The following is a 6,164-nucleotide window of genomic DNA, read 5'->3' as shown; positions in this document are numbered from 1 at the left end:
TTGGATTTTTGGATTTTGATCCCTTTGCGTGTGAAGCGAGTGCTCTACCATCTGAGCTTTCGGGACTCCCAATTATGCGGGACTGAGCCTGATGTTTAAAACTAACTTTTAAAGCTTAACTTATAAGATTTGAAATAAAATAAAAGCCCAAAGTGTCCTGGAATTAGTTTTCTTTCTTAAATTCAAGAGAGAGAGAGAGAGAGAGAGAGAGAGAGAGAGAGAGAGATAGATAGATAGATAGATAGATAGATAGATAGATAGATAGGTAGATAGATAGATAGATAGATAGATAGATAGATAGACAGATATAATATAGATGGAGAGATAATAGGTAGAAAGAGAGTGTGAGAGAGAGAGAGAGAGAGAGAGAGAAAGAGAGAGAGAGAGTGAGAGAAAGAGAGAGAGAAAAGTACCAGTTTGAGTTTGGATTTTATTTTATTTTATTTATCTATTTTTTTGAACAACGTGAGGATCATCTTAATCGATATATAATATTTGAAGGATTCGTGTTCTGGCAAATTTTTTGATTTATTTTTATTCACAGTTCGGCGGAGTAGACCAGTTTATTACTTATGATTTCTTTGGTTGTTATTACATTGCTGATTGTTATTGTGTCGTCTAGAGAGGTATGACATTTGTGTTGTGACTTGTAGGTCTCACTAGTCTACGAATCCAACACAGTTTTTGGAATAGCTATTTATTTATTAAAATAATATTCTCACTCTTATATTAATGTGTAAACTGAGCAAATTGGCGTTAACAGCGCTGTCTTAACATGCGTATTTTTTAGCTTTGCTCTTGGCTTGGGATCCCTTATAAAGTCCATTGAGCACATTTAGTGATTATTGTACTGTGCTCGTAAACATAGATGCATAAGATTTCTTTCAATTTGATTTAAAGATATTTCTTGAAAATCCACCTCCCAACATTCAATGCTAAAACACACACACATACATTCACACACACATACACACACACAAACACACACAACACACGTACACACACAAGAGAAAGAGAGAGAGAGAGAGAGAGAGAGAAAGATAAGAAAAAGAGAGAGATACAGAGAGAGAGAGAGAAAGAGAGAGAGAGAGAGAGAGAGAGAGAGAGAGAGAGAGAGAGAGAGAGAGAGAGAGAGAGAGAGAGAGAGAGAGAGAGAGAATTAAGAAAAACAAATGAAAGAAAATACAAAAATCATCGTCGCAATTTGCTAAATTTATCCATGTCCCGTTTATACGGATTCTAATTATGCGCCTGAACAACAGCTGAACTGGATAGGACGGGGGCATGAGCGGTTGGGGGTTATAGAGTGAAGCGAAGGCGAGAAATAGGAACACAACTACTCACACTACGTTGCGCTATCAGATACTGCTGATGGATGAATATGAAGAGAAAAACTCGCGCGTGAGTGAGTGGGTGAGTAGAATTATTGTAGAAAAATCTCACTCAAGCTTTCTCCCCCCTCCTGCTCTCACGCGCGTTTTGGTTAGATAGAGTGAAGAGGGTATAGTAGTATAGTTAAAGAGAAAATAGAAATAGAGTGAGGAGGAATATGAACTATGAACAGCTGACGAGATTTGACTGAATATTGAATGTCGAATATTTCCTTTCTCAATACAGAAGACACAATTTGATTTGGATCGTGAATGCTGGTCGCAAACGCAGTTGTTTTATGTTGTAGCAGTGAGCAAAATATTGGAACTAATATCATTGTGGGTGGTTATAATATTAGAGCTAGGAAACTTATAGTCCCAGTGGTGAAAGAATTGATTTAGATACGGATCGAGATTTGGGTAATATCAGTTGTGTGTGTGTGTGTGTGTGTGTGTGTGTGTGTGTGTTTTGATCTCAGTTTACTGGCTGTGATTTAGTGTTCTACGAGTGATTTTGTTTTGGTGCTGTTTTTATTAAAATATTTTATCACTGGGTGTCTAGGTCTGTTTAAAATCGTGTAGCATATCTAGCAGTCTGAGTATTTGGTGTTAGGTATAGTCATGCCTTGCCAGTTAAATCAGCTGGCCTTCCTGTTTGTGAGCATTTACCATAATGTCTTGACACAATGTGCTGGATTCTATAGTATCAATGAACAACGGAATATTGGTACTTAAGATTTTTTCTGTGTCAAAATGTTGTGAAAACTGTTCTTGATCTGGAGGGCTGGTTGTTTTGACTGATGGGAAAAGTTCCGAAGACAGATATGGCATTTGATCAATCCAATTCATTTATGGGTGGATGTAAACGCAGCATTCAATCTACAAGAAATATAATTTGGCTGAAATGTGATCAGGGCTGCTTGATTTATTTTTTTTTTTAATTATGCTACTGTGTAGAAAAAAGTAAATATTCATGTGATTGTTATAATTGGAGCCTTTGGATATATGAATGGTTAAAGGTAGGTACTGTCTTGTTTACATTTTAATTATTACTAATTGTATTATTCAATCTTCCTAATTATTATTATTATTATTATTATTATTATTATTATTATTATTATTATTATTATTATTTATTATTATTATTATTATTATTATTATTATTATTATTATTATATATAATAATAATAATAATATAATAATAATAATAATAATAATAAAAAGAAGAAGAAGAAGAAGATTTAAGAAGAAGAAGAAGAAGATTTAAGAAGAAGAAGAAGAAGAAGAAGAAGAAGAAGAAGAAGAAGAAGAAGAAGAAGAAGAAGAAGAAGAAGAATGGATGACAATTGTATAGCGCATTTACAAAATTGGGTATTTTATTTTATCCATGGTGGAGTTAGTTGCGAGTTCTCAAGTAACTAAAAATTGATGCATTGCGTTTAGTTGAAAAACATAACATCCGCCAGCCGGGTATAACGTCCCAGCACAACAACAACAACAAAAAAAAAAAAAAACTAAACTAAAAACTATGTATAACCTTAAACATGGATTGTCTGATAAATATAATTTAGTGAGAACAACTCATAAAAAAGGCTGGCTAAAAACAAAAACAAAGAGCTGAGTGACCTTCTAGAAATACATAGATACTTCCAATTTTTTAAAAAAGCTGATAGTGTGGTGTCGTTCGATCAAATGATCATCTGTTGTCAAAACAATAATCATGAAATATTATTCTCGATTGTGATACTTCTCTAAAAATCTTTGATAATAATAATGATGATGATGATAAAATAATAATAATTAATATAATAATAATAATAATAATAATAATAATAATAATAATAATAATAATATAATAATAATAATAATAATAATAATAATAATAATAATAATAATAATAATAATAATAATAATAATAATAATAATTTATTGCATCCCCAAAAGGAAATCTCTTGTATAGACCTGTTATAATTTACCCAGTAAAATAAATAGATAATGAATATATGAGCATATATATATATATATATATATATATATATATATATATATATATATATATATATATGTAAGGAGAGGCTTCACAGCCCTAGTGTGCTTTATATTATGAATAATTTCAACAATGTATATTGGTTATAATTGTCACTGTAGATTGAAAATTGAAAATATTGCAAAACAAATAAATTGATAAATTGAAAAATTAAAATTTACATTATTTGGAAGTAAAAAAGAGAAAATACTTATATTATATAAACTGATTATTGCTTGCTATTATAAGCCTAATACTAGTCAAGTGTGACTGCCAAACCACACAACAAATCGTTGAAACCAACACACCAAATCGCCCATAGAATATTTAATATAATATCTCAGGATTTCTAAAATGACATCAAACAGTCTTGTAGCGTCAACCACATTATTTTTTTTAATACTACAAAGAGAATATTATAGTAAGACGGTCACTGGTACTGTCCTTTGTTTTTTTCAACACCTTCGTGATGAATATTAGCATGGGAACAATATTTTAAAGGGTTTATTGATCCACGGGCTTAACGGTTTGTTTGTTTTTTTTTGTTGTTTTTTTTTTTTTGGGGGGGGGGGGTTGGGCTTTTGTTGTTGTTGTTCTTGTTGTTGTTGTTTATTACTTTCTTTTTGTAAACAGCTAACAAATATCTTCCTGTCGATATATTGTCGTCACATTATGAAAGGCTTAAAAATTTAACACAAAGAAAACAACAAAACAAGGAATAAGATGATGATGATGATGATGATAATAATAATAATAATAATAATATAATAATAATAATAATAATATATAATATATAATAATAATAAATAATATATAATAATAATAATAATAATAATAATAATAATAATATAATAATAATAATAATAATATAATAATAATAATAATAATAATAGACTCTTATAGAGCGCACGGTATCCTCAACAATGAGGCTCTTGATTCCAATAATTTTGTAGTTGACCAATCATGTCTATGATAATATTATGACAACTTACGCAACCGGATGCTAATAAAATCTGACAAAGAGGAAGGTGTTATCATTGCCGGACTGAAGTATTTCTTTCAAATCTCAATTTCTCTCTTTACTTGTCTGGCCACAACTTCAAGTAGCGTTTCAAAACCAGGTTGAGTTTATCCCGGTTACTAAATCGTGAAACAGACAATAGCAACTGCTTGCTACCCTTTGGATAGGACGCTAATCGCAAAGTACTTTCCGCCAGTTCTAACAGACCCAGCTACTTAATTACTTCTGGTAGGACAGGTGACGTTGGGGGTAAGGGGGGGGGGGGTGAGGTAGAAAAAAATCTCAACTTCACCTGGGATCGAATTCGGCCCCTCTTTGCATGAGAAGCGAGCGCTCTACCAATTGAGCTATTGGGACCTTCGATTTAACCATATTCACCAAGAAAGCCGTTCGAAGGGTAAGAAGGGTTGTGACCGACTTGCGCTTATTTGCAGGTCTGATAACCCAATCCCACATGGGCTCATTGTTGTAATAAAAATCTCAAATAATGATCAAAATATTATCCTGTTTTGATCGGACTGTACTGTAACTGAACATGAATTTGAAGTGAAACAAACCATTAAAGATTGAAGACATTCATTTTTCCAGTCGACTCAAATTTGAATGTGTACCTTGGCAATAAAATGTGATGAAAAATGTTAGTTCAAGTAAAAATGAAGAGTCTAATGAGACCATTAAGAAGTTTAAAGCTGGGTCTATTTGACGTATTATGGGACTAAATCGATGTATACATATGTTATGCAGGTCTGATAACCCAAATTGTTATGGGCTCATTGTTGTAATGGAAATATTGTCAAATTAATGCATAACATGGCCCATTGCAATAATGTTAAAACAAGCCCATAATTGCGATCAGTTATCAGACCTGCAGATATGTGCACATAGGACGGTGTGAATCATTTTAGAGCCCATTGGACTTGGTACATTACTCTGAAAAAAAAAACCCCACATGTATTTCAAATTTTGGCCAGATAACTCGTCCTTCAAATATCGATCGATTAAGATGACCTTCATCTAGGCAAAAACTCTCAAACCTGGGACTTCGGCGAAGTCCCAGGTTTGAGAGTTTTTGCCGAGATGAGGGTAATTTTAATCGATCGATATTTGAAGGACGAGTTTTCTGGCCAAAATTTTAAAGATGTGTTTTTTTTCTTCATAGTACGTCAGGATTGAGCATAATCAAATCCTTGAAAGGTGCCGTATGGATGTGTATATTAATTTCCCTTTATATCGATTTTCGTACACGGAAGCATAAATTAGCCGGATTGAGTCACTGTAATAAGCGGATACAACACAGGCCACAGTGTATTCACATTGTAAGGATTGTTTGCCATGCTACTACTCTACATTAATCAATACAAACCATACACCAATGTCATCATTATCATCTTTATCGTAATCGTCATGTATTTCCATATTGATATTAGGAACATTGATCGATATCAGCATCATCAGCATCATCATTATCATCATCATCAGCATCATCATCATTATCATCATCATCATCATCATCATCATCATCATCATCATCATCATCATCATCATTCTCACCACCACCCACCACAACCATGTTTGCGGCTATGTGGTCTAGTGATATGACACTCGCTTTCGGATCGAAAAGTCCTGGGCTCGAGCCCCGCTCGGCGCATAGTTGAGTCATTGTAAAAGGCTCCTGACTCACATTCTCTCACGTACTCAGGTACCTGGCCGTTAACAGTGCTGTCTCTGTCTGAAACTTTATTTTGTA

At 33.1% G+C, this 6,164-nt stretch overlaps 1 protein-coding gene across 6 annotated transcripts in view; it reads left to right on the top strand.

Moving 5' to 3' along the window:
• The first annotated feature begins 1,342 nt into the window (after positions 1 to 1,342).
• The window catches only part of LOC144975033 (hemoglobin subunit alpha-A-like), a 143,602-nt gene continuing 138,780 nt past the window's right edge, over positions 1,343 to 6,164 (top strand). Inside the window, exon 1 of one of the 6 annotated variants that reach the window (XM_078918731.1) lies at positions 1,343 to 1,413. The gene's annotated coding sequence lies outside the window, so the exon portion shown is untranslated. Of the gene's footprint in view, positions 1,414 to 1,513; positions 1,791 to 6,164 lie in introns of those variants that run through there. The other 5 variants (XM_078918721.1, XM_078918697.1, XM_078918686.1 and 2 more) reach the window with 5 other exon arrangements.

This window comes from Berghia stephanieae, chromosome 1 (genome assembly GCF_034508935.2).
Source record: "Berghia stephanieae isolate SIO BIC M18660-M18661 chromosome 1, UCSD_Bste_1.3, whole genome shotgun sequence".
In the NCBI taxonomy this organism is placed as follows: domain Eukaryota; kingdom Metazoa; phylum Mollusca; class Gastropoda; order Nudibranchia; family Aeolidiidae; genus Berghia; species Berghia stephanieae.
Note: the sequence above shows the minus strand (reverse complement) of the source record. Positions and strands in the feature narration are given on the sequence as shown.